This window comes from Molossus molossus, unplaced genomic scaffold, assembly GCF_014108415.1.
Source record: "Molossus molossus isolate mMolMol1 unplaced genomic scaffold, mMolMol1.p scaffold_m16_p_16, whole genome shotgun sequence".
NCBI lineage: Eukaryota > Metazoa > Chordata > Mammalia > Chiroptera > Molossidae > Molossus > Molossus molossus.
In genome coordinates this window covers 38,765,884-38,777,015 of record NW_023425351.1, presented here as the reverse complement: position 1 = coordinate 38,777,015, position 11,132 = coordinate 38,765,884, and the positions used below count along the sequence as shown (strand labels likewise).

The 11,132-nt window shown below is 44.9% G+C and overlaps 1 pseudogene; it reads left to right on the top strand.

Moving 5' to 3' along the window:
• The first annotated feature begins 225 nt into the window (after positions 1-225).
• LOC118631445 lies at positions 226-11,132 on the top strand (annotated as a pseudogene).

The window sequence follows — 11,132 nt, the reverse complement described above, 5'->3', positions numbered from 1 at the left end:
AAAAGTGAAAATTCATATTTATAATTCTATAATATAATTAAAGTTCACCCTATAATTTCAAATTGGCCAGATTAAGGAAAGTACTTTTCAAATGATCTCTGCATCTTTCAGTCATTAAAAGTGATTCAAACTTCTTCACGAACATGTTTATTCTTTCAACAGTTTTTCTTCAGGCATACCCTGCTCTGGCACACTGAGTACTGCCAAACACGGGACTTGGCCAAGATGAGCAGGTGAGGTTCCTAGTGTTGCTGGAGGAATCAGTGGGCCAGATTTCCCAGACACAAGTGGGCATGAGGTTCTTGAGGTACCACTGAAATAAGCATTTTCAGAAGCCCCCAAGGGAGAATAAGAATAAAGTAGAAGACTTTATTTGTGTGGAGTTATAATCTGGGGTTGTAAAGTCCCGGTTCCCTTAACACAGTCCTGGAAGACATGCAACTGTGGATTTAGAAAAGCTAGAAGCAGGGCCAATGTCCAGAGTTTCCTTTCCATGTTGAAACTAAGTCCAGTTCAGCGTGAGGCAAGATTCAGTCATCAGTCCATTGTATGGAGTCCACGTAGCCATAAGCCACATGAGGAAATGCAGAGCCTGGGAGAACCACAAGCTGGTAGTCAGGCACAGGCAGCATGGGAGAGGGCCACGAGGGAGAACCTTCCTTTGTTCCGGAGATTAAATATTCAGGTTTTGCACGCTTGCAGTGGCCAGGCCTATTCTGGCCACTGACTTGCTGCCAGGTGTAACTGACAGGTAAACACCTCCCCAAGTCACTCAGACCTTACTGGGCATGCGTCTAAACTGCCTTTGTTCAGTCCCTTCCCACATGAATCTGTGTGGAAAAGACTTGGAGAATGTTAACTGCAGCCTTCTGACAAAAGCTGCATAAATGGCATGTCTCTATTATTTGGTCTTCCATTTTACTCCTTTCCTGTTAAATAATAACCAAACTATTACAATGGTGTCACTTGGACACAAATAAAAGAAGGCTTCACTCTCGGGACATCCCCACACTTGAGTGAAGGTCCTGAGACAATATCCACCTTATGTTTGCATCCCAGGCATCTTACTTTTCACCCTTGTCCTGCTGAAATTACATATTCTTTTCAACTGTCCATAGCACACATTTATCAAAACACACTTCCTTCTTTAGTATCATAATCAACACTTAAATCCAAGTCTGCTTTGCATTCAACATCTGAAGAGCCTTGGGAATCATTCTTGGCCATCAGCAGCTACGCAAAGCATCCTAAGTGGCATACTGTTTCCCAAAACCAGGACTTGTGACCTTGACCTCTATGATACCTTTAAAGCCGATAGCCTAAATTCGAGGGCCGTGGAAGAATCCGAGGAGTGCTGCCCTTCCTAGGTCCCCTTGACGTTTTTTCTTTTCTTCATGGGATTCCACATTATAGAAATCAGATGATTTCTCATGAAAGTCAAACCAGAAGTTTTGACAAACTGCCCATTCCTCTAACTTCTCTACATTATGAAAATTCTGGAATCTAGTCCGAGAGATTGGCGGTTTCTTCTGCCTCAAGTCCATTGTTTGGTAGATGTGAGCCATCTTCCGAACTTCCCTTCCACTGCTAGGCATCATGTGATCAGGATGAAGACATTAAGTAAAAATAAGAACCTAAATTTAAGTTAAAATTCTGTTCTGTCAGGTGTCATCTAAGCAAATAGCTCACTGAAATGCACGTCTGATAAGCAGATGTGTCAGGTCAAGTTCTCATCTATACAGAAGCCAAGACGCTCATGAGAGAGCTTGTCCTCAGCCTGGCTGGAAAGTTTGTTTTGATAGGATTGAAAGACACAGCCCGGGGGTTAGCAAAGTAGGGCTGAATGCGGCTTCTGTACTGCCCAGCAACCAAGAATGGTCTTTACATTAATAAATGGTTGAACCCTGGTCAGTCTGGCTCAGCGGTTAGAGCGTCGGCCTGCGGTCCAGAGAGACCCGGGTTTGGTTCTCGCTAAGGGCATGTACCTCAGTTGCAGCTTGTCCCCGGCTCTGGTTGGCCGTGCGGGTGGCAGCCACTCGATGTGTCCCTTTCACGTCGATGTTTCTCTCTCTCTCTTCCTCTCTCTCCCTCCCACTCTGTCTGAACAAAAAATGGAAAAATGTCCTCGGGTGAGGATTAAAAAATAATAATAATAATAATAATAATAAATGGTTGAAAAAAGTTAAAGAATGATACTTTAATTACCAAATTTCAACCCCAGGTGGGTCTGACTTCAAAGTCATGTCCCTCGTAGGCTACTTCATCCCCTCTAGGTCATGGGTACATCAACACAGGGTCAGAGAGCCCACGGTCCACGGGCGGTGTGGGAGCCAGGAGCTATGCTATTTCTAGTCAAAGCTCTAATTATATACCACGTCACTTTCCTATTAAAACCTACACTGCCAATTCTGAGATATTTAGGTCGAGTTTTCAGACTTTCTCCTGTGAAAAGTTTTCCTTAGGAAAGTCAGAGTATAGCCAATATCCTTGCACAACTGCAATTGCATGATTCTAAGGAAGTGGATGGGAACTTGGAATTTTAACACCAGAGGGTATCCCCTTCATGTAATAAAGGAACAGACACAACGAGACTCCACAACTTGCTCGGGGTTGAAGAATGTATTTAAAACTCCCTGACTGGCCAAACAAGCAAAAGGAAAAGCCAGGCACGCTGAAATGTACCTGAGCATATCCACTAGAGCAGCATGGGCTCCTGCTCTGAGTCTGACCCCAGAAGAGGCTGCAGCAGGGTAGCCACGTCCAAGCTTCACCCCAAAGGATGATGCTTTGCTCTCTGTCCCCTCCAGCTGGCTGGTGCTGGGCAGCAGCCTGAGTCACACGGAAGTGTCTCAGCTGGTTGGGGCTACCACTTCCTCCTCCCCACAACAGAGGCCCTCCGCCAAGTGAATGTGTCCATAAATGCCTCCACCGACAACTTGCAAGAAACCCTGCACTACACATTGTGGGATGACTCGCCAAAGCTGGAGTGAGCATTCCCTCCTCGGCGCTCGGACAGAGGATGGGGAGACAAGGGCATCCACGTGAAATGCACTAAGTCAGGATGAACACGATGGAGCGAGTCAACAGTGATAGATCTCATCATAACTGCAACTGAAAATAAAACCGGCCCCCACTCCCCGGGTGTCTCATGCTCCAGCTAACTGATGTGACTGCTTTGCAAAGGGAAGTAGGCTCAGGCCACAGAAAGAACACCTTGTCGCCCCAGCAAGGCTTCACAACGGGGGGCAGAGGAGCAATGTCACCACTTGGTTGTGGTGTGAGGATGTACATCTGAAGGGCTTTGACCCATCCCTTTTTCTCCCTAGGCAGGGACCTGAGAGGGGTCAGCAGGCAGCCACAGCATGGGAAGAAACAACAGAAGGATGAAAACTTCTTTCTCCTCCTTTGAGTGCTGAGTAGGTCAGCATATTGGCTCCAGCAACAAGTCTAAATGACATCTGGGTAAATAAAGGGGGCCTAAGCCACTGCAGAAAACATATTTTGAGCTTCCAGAAAAAGAATGAGCAGCTTGAATTTGTTTCTAGCAGTAAACCTATGAGAGAGGAACACCCCCCATGCAACCCTTCCACCCCTGAATGACCCTGGGCTACTGTGGCCTTGGCCAGGTTAAGGGTTCAAAGCAGACCCACTCAACCCTGGATAAATATTAGCTTAACCAGGGAAACTATTAAATTCTCATGTCTGGGCTCACCAGCCAATTAAATCAGAACCTCGAGGGTAAGGCCTGGGCATTGGTTAATTTACAGAAGCTGTCCCTCCACCCCTGGGTGCAGCTGGAATTAAAAGCCACCGGCCCAAAGGCTAGGAGGGAGAGGCCGCAGCCAACTGGAGTGCCCACAGCGGCCACTAGAATGTTCAGACACAAAATATGTATGCGCATCCCTGAGCCCCAGACCCCAACCTACGAAATCGTGTTCCTGGGCCATGGTTGGCTCCATGCTGCTTTCCTCTCCACTCACCCTCGGAGCTGTTCCAACCATTGCTGTGCAGTGTTATGGTGGACATCTGTTTGGACATCTCCATGTTTCTTTGGGGGCAGACCAACCGGGACTACTCATCAAGTTCCCCACCTCCTGGCTAAGGGAGTGGAGATGACTCAAACTAAGCCAATCCAGCCCTCTCTCCCAGAAATCAAACTCTTGGGTGAAGTAACACAGGAGCAGAAAATGACTGGAACTGAGCTATGTAATGTCAGCCCATGAATAACTAAGCGTCTAGAGTTGCCCGGCTGTCTAAGCCCTGAGTGTTCTTGCAAGTCTGAGAACTGTCCAAGGGTCCAACCAGTCCCTCCTTGCTTTAATTAGCCATAATTGGTTTCTATTACTTGTAATCAAAGAACTCTAAGTAACAACTTTATTGACCAGATTAGGTCAGGTTATACCATTGAGCACCTGCTATGTGCCAGGCACCGAGGCAGGTGCTGGAGATAAAGCAATAAATAAAACAAAAAGCCTTGGCCTCATGAAGCGTACTTTCTAGCAGGAGAGAGAGACGATATTCAAAATGTGTAAAGAAAATAGTTTGGTGGATGGTAGAAAGTGGTAAGGAAGAAAAAATTAAACCAGGGGAGGAGTGGGAAGGACTGGATTGAGGGTGCAGCTTTGGGTGTTAACGTTTAACAATTTAAAGTTATTTTCTGCAATAGTTAAAAGTAGAGAGAATAGCACAAAAGAAAGCTGAGGATGCTATAGGGACAATGGCAGGTGCTAGTTGCTGGAGAAAGGAAAGCTTGTCCTAAGAGGGGACCCAAATTGTGGTCATGCTGGAATGCTGGGCTGACAACCCCCCACCCCACCCCCTCCTCCTTCCTGCCTTCCCCCTAACCCCCCAGCCTCAGGTGTCCTGTCTCTTCCAGCCAAGCTGGTCTATTCTGTGTAACATGACATGGGGTTCATTAAAAGACTTCCCCACCCGGGCTCAGAGGTTCAGTGGTTGGAGTGTCAGTTCATGCATCAAAGGGTTCAATTCCTGGTCAAGGGCACATACCTAGTTGCAGGTCCTGGCCCCAGTTGGGGTCGTGCGGGAGGCAACTGATCAATGTGTCTCTATCACCTCTCTCTCTCTCTCTCTCTCTCTCTCCCCCCCCCCTCCATCCCTCCCTTCCGCTCTCTCTAAAACTCAATGGAAAAAATATCCTCAGGTGAGGCTTAACAAAACAAAAAAAGAGAGAGTTTCCTATGAATGTAAGGGCTGAACAAATGAGTTCTTGTCACCCCAAGAAAGTTCAGCAGCCCACATTTAAATCAGCTTTTCAGTCAAACCTTTCACATTCATGGCTAAATAAGCCAGTTGGTTAGGTACTATAACTTAAGCCAGTAGTGGGTTTTCCCACAGTCCCATAAATCAGATGTCTAATTTACCTAAATGAAAGACGGGCAAAGCGTCTTCCGCCAAGGTCTTCTGCCAGATGAACACAGACCAACAGCAGACCTTCAAAACACTGTACTTGCCAGTCTGTCTGTTTAAATGTCTCTAGAAACAATTCAATTTACTCTCCAAGAGAACTGCTTTCTAATTTCTGATCATTTTTAAATGAGGTTATAGTGCATTTCTTGACAAATATAATACTTTATAACAGACATTAAGATAGGAAATTGTAGGAAAAAATGAAGATTTCCTCTTTATCTCATTTATACAATGTCTTTCTCCCTCTTTTAGGAAATAATAGACAAAGATAACCAGGAGGCTCTCTGGGACCTTGTTCTTGAGTCATTTTCACATCCCAGGTTCAAATTCCACTTCTATTAATTTTCTGTTCATTTGTTTTTTGCGAATCCCCATGCGAGGATATTTTTTCCATTGACTTTTAGAAAGAGTGGAAGGGAGGGAGGGAGGGAGGGGGAGAGAGAGAGTCATTGATATGAGAGAGACGCATTGATTGGTTGCCTCCCCTATATACTTCAACCAAGTGGGGGATTGAACCTGCAACCCAAGTATAAGCCCGTGACCAGGAATTAAACATGCCACCCTTTGGTGCACCCACTGAAACGCTAACCACTGAGCACACTGACCAGGGTGCACTTCTATTTTTTTTTTCTTTCTTTTTTTTCTTAATTAATTTTTGTTACAGATGTTTCTCCTTTTTCCCCCACTGATTCCCCCTAATTTTTTTTTGAAGGAAAATATATATATATTTAATTTATTTATTTATTTTTGTTACAGACATTTCTGCTTTTTCCTCCACTGATTCCCCCCTCCACCTGCTTGCCCTGTCCCCAGCTTTGTTGTCCATGTCCATTGTTCATGCATACATGCATATAAGTTCTGTGGTTTATCTCTCCCCCACCAACCCCTCTTCTGGGGATTGTCAGTCTGTACCCCACTTCCACGTCTCTGGGACTAACCCATTCCTCAGACTGTTATGTTCATTATATTCCACAAATAAGTAAGATCATATGATACTTGTCTTTCTCTGTTTGGCTTGTTTCGCTTAGGATAATACTTTCCAGGTCCCTCCATGTCGTCTCAAAAGATAAGAGATCTTTCTTTCTTACAGCTTCATAGTACTCCATTGTGTATATGTGCCACTGCTTTTTTATCCATTCATCTATTGATAGACATTTGGGCTGTTTCTAGATCTTAGCTATTGTAAATAGTGCTGCTATGAACATGGGGGTACATATATTCTTTCTGATTGGTGTTTCAGGCTTCTTAGGGTATATTCCTAGAAGTGGGATCACCGGGTCAAATGGCAGTTCAATTTCTAATTTTTTGAGGTAACACCATATTGTTTTCTATAGTGGCTGCACCAGTCTGCATTCCCACCAGCAGTGTGCTAGAGTCCCCTTTTCTCCATACCCTCGCCAGCACTTGTTGCTTGATGATCTGTTGATGGCGGCCATTCTGACAGGTGTGAGGTGGTACCTCATTGTTGTTTTAATTTGTATCTCTCTGATGATTAGTGATGTTGAGCATTTCTTCATATGTCTCTTAGCCATTTGTATGTCCTGTTTGGAGAGGTGTTTATTTAATTCCTCTGCCCATTTTTTTTTCTTTCTTTCTTTCTTTTTTTTTTAAATCTTTATTGTTGAATGTAGAATGTATTACAGATGTTCCACATTTTTCCCCCATTGACCCCCTCCTCCCCACTCCCACCCCCCTCCCGCCTTTTCCCACACTATTGTCTGTGTCCATTGGTTATGCATATAAGTTTTTTGGTTTGTTTCTTCCCACCCACCCCCCAACCCCTTTCCCTTTGAGGTTTGTCAGTCTAGCAATTAATTTGTACTTCTTAATCCCTTCACCTTTTTCACCCATTCCCCCAACCCCCCTCCCATCTGGCAACCAACAAAATGTTCTCTGTATCTGTGAGAATGCTTCTGTTCTACCTGTTCATTTTGTTTGTAGATTCCATTGTCGATAGATATGTATTCATTGCCATTTGGTTTGTTCATATATTTTATCTTTTTCTTCAAAAAGACCCTTCATCATTTCATATAATAACGGTTTGGTGGTGATGAACTCCTTTAACTTTTTCTTGTCTGGGAAAGTCTTTATATGGCCATTGATTCTAAATGACAGCTTTGCAGGATAGAGTAATTTTGGTTGTAGGTTCTTGCTTTACATCACTCTGAATATTTCTTGCCACTCCCTTCTGGCCTGCAAAGTTTCTTTTGAGAAATCAGCTGACAGCCTTATGGGAACTCCCTTGTAGGTAACTAGCTGCCTTTCTCTTGCTGCTTTTAAGATTCTTTGTCTTGAACCTTTTGCATTTTGATGATGATGTGTCTTGGTGTGGGCCTCTTGGGGTTCATCTTGTTTGGAACTCTCTGTGCTTCCTGGACTTGTATGTCTCTTTCCTTCACCAAGTTAGAAAAGTTTTCTGCCATTATTATTTCAAACAGGTTTTCAATTTCTTGTTCTCACTCTTCTCCTTCCGGCACCCCCAAGATGCGAATGTTGGCACACTTGAAGTTGTCCCAGAGGCTCCTTACACTATCCTCATTTTTTTTTTATTCCTTTTTCTTTTTGCTGTTCTGATTGGGGGTTTTTTGTTTCCTTATATTCCAAATCAATAGTTTGCTTCTTGGATTTATGTACTCTACTATTGAATCTTTGTAAATTATTCTTTATTTCAGTTAAAGCCTCCTTCGTTTCTAACTGTGCATCAATCATTTCTGACTGGTCCTTTTTTATGCTCTTGAGGCCCTCCTTAAGTTCACTGAGCATCCTTATAAGCAGTATTTTGAACTCAACATCTGTTAGGTTGCTTATCTCCATTTCGCTTAGTTCTTTTCTTGGGGTTTTGTTCTATTCTTTCATTTGGGACCTGTTTCTTTGTCTCCTCATTTTGGCTGCCTCCCTGTGTTTGTTTCTGTGTATTACTTAACGAGAGGTATGGGGCTAGCTGAGACCAGATGCTGCTTGTTTGAAAGAATTTAGGAAAAACCTGAAGCAGGATCCAAGACAGGCCAATCCTACGGTTAAGCAAGTGCCAACGGCTTGGGTGGGCCTGAAAGTTGGGTGGGGCGGGGCCTCAGGGAGTCACCAGGGCGGGGCTACCAGTGTGAGCCAGGTTGCTGGAGTCCCAGATATGGAGACTGTCTGCTCCCCCAGGGAAGGGCTCACCAAAGGAACAAAGGCCTCTGACAGCATGTTTGTCCCGGCGAAAGCCCCCTCTCCAGCCCTCGTTCCAGTGCCAAACAGCTCAGTTCTTCCCTGTGTGTCTCTGGTGCCCCTCGAGCTGCCTCCCCTCCAAGCTTAGAGGGAGAGAGTCTGATAAGTCCGTATGCGGGCCCTTTAAGGAGCTGCCTGGGGCTCCAGCTGCGTCAGCTTCCCTGAGCCTCATCAGTTCCTGCTGGTTTTTCCATCCAGAAGTGATGGGGATTCTTTTCCTCTCTGCCCATTTTTTAATTGGGTTCTTTGTCTTCCTTTTGTTGAGTTGTATGAGCACTCTCTATATATTGGAAGTTAACCCCTTATCTGATCTATCATTGGCAATTATGCTCTCCCATACAGTGGCTTGCCTTTCCATTTTGGTGGTTGTTTCTTTTGCTGTGCAGAAGCTTTTGAGTTTGATGTAGTCCCATGTGTTCATTTTCTCCGTTGTTTCTGTTGCCTTAGGTGATGTGTCAGTGAAAATTCTGCTGCATATGATGTCTGAAATTTTGTTGTCTACATTTTATTCTAGGATTTTTATGGATTCATGAGTCACATTTAAGTCTTTTATCCATTTTGAGTTTATTCTTGTGTATGGGGTAAGTTGATATTTGACAAAGGTGGCAATAGCATATAGTGGAGTAAAGACAGCCTCTTTAATAAATGGTGTTGGGAAAGTTAGACAGCTACATGCAAAAAAATGAAACTAGACCATCAACTTACACCCTACACAAGAATAAACACTTCTATTAATTTTTAAGGTGCCTGGTTGTTTGGGGGGAAAAAATTCTATTGTCAGTTCTATAAAAGTGTGGTGAGCTTACAAAGAAGAAATCAGCATCGAATTTGCTAACCATCCATACACAGGGCCACATGCCATTGGCACCTGTCTCCTCTTTAATTAGGGCAGAGCTTCATTTGAAAGCTAATGCTTTGCCAAGTCTTCCTGCTTGGTTCCCTGGCTTTGTCCCTGTGGGCTGGCCAGAGGAGTGGCCCTGGGCCAGCCGGGTTGAGGAAACAATAACTGGAGATTGGGGCGCTGCCCACCCCACTAGGTTTGGTCCAGCTCATGCAGAATTAGGGGGGCTGGGGGGTCGTGCTACTCACTCACCACTCCCCCCGGGAACTTGGTCTGAATGGCCTCTGGTGTGATTATCTGTTGGCAGATTCTGCCCACGTCCCTTCCCTGTGAACACTGGCATCTCTGAAGCTGGCCTTGTCTCCCACCCCATTGTTCCGGTTGGGCTGTGTTACCACATTTCCAGGCCTTAAGAACTTCGTGAAGTAGAAGGGACGAGAAAAGGGGCAGTCAGACAGGACACACTGGTTGTACTGTGCTTACCAGTCCATCCAGTTCCAAGGAGCTCCTGCATCGTGAATAGAAAATCAAAAGCTAAGACACAGCTGGGCCCCCTTGACTACCTTGTCCTAACAACCTAGAGGAAGGCAGTCCCTTAGGAAGGCTCCCAAAACACGGGAACGGCCACTCTAAGGAACAATTTATATTTGCAAGTATTATGTTAAAAACGAAAAAGTCAATGTAGGTTCATTAAAGGTAACAAATGTACTGCTGTGGGGCCGGGCGCTGGTGGTGGTGGAGGTTTGCGTGGGGGGAGCAGGGAGCACAGGCCGACTCTCCCTACTTTCCTATCAGTGTTGCTGTGAACGTGAAACACTCAAAAAAATAAAGTGCATTAAAGACTAAAAAAATTAAAAGGTATGAGGGGAGCTCCCCATTCAAAGTAATTTTTATAGCACAACCATTACTGTACTCCCATCTACTGTGGGGATGAAATGAAATGAAAATATTCTTTATCCTTAGGCTGCAGCTATTTGCATGTGTAATATGAAATATAAGTATTATATTAAAAAAACTGAAAGGCAGAGGCAGAGAGCCGCTATGGAGCCCTGCGGTCGCGGGCTGGCCGGAGCACACTCCCCGGAGCAGGTGTCAGCAGGTGTCACCGAGCACCCAAGTCATGGCTGCGTTCTTCTCATTTGTCATGGACAGCGTTTCCTATCAGTGTGGCATATGTCCACCTTAAACCTTTACTCAAGTGCAGAATTATGGATTCCCCTTGCTTGTAACTGCTGATCCGAGTTCACGAGGTATCTGATGTGGCAGGACAACTGGAAGATTGGTTATGCAACCGTTCTGTTCAGGAACCGGTGGTTGTCATCTCAAATATTGAAAGTGGTGAGGTTCCGGAAAGATGGCAGTTTGGTGATAAGACTGCCAAAGATGACAGAGAAAAAGTCTCAGGGAGCTGTCCAAGAAGCAATCCGCTCGGTGATCAGGCAGGTCACAGCCACAGTGACATTTCTGCCGCTGTTGGAAATCTCTTGTTCACTGGACCTCCTGATTTACACAAAGATTTGGCTGTACCTGAGCAGTGGGAAGAGTCAGGACCGCAGTTCATTACTACTCTGAGCAAGTCTGTCTTGGTTCATTCACTGCTACAATCCACAGAGTAAAGAGCATGGTGGCCTGCGAGATCCCTGTCCGTGACTGA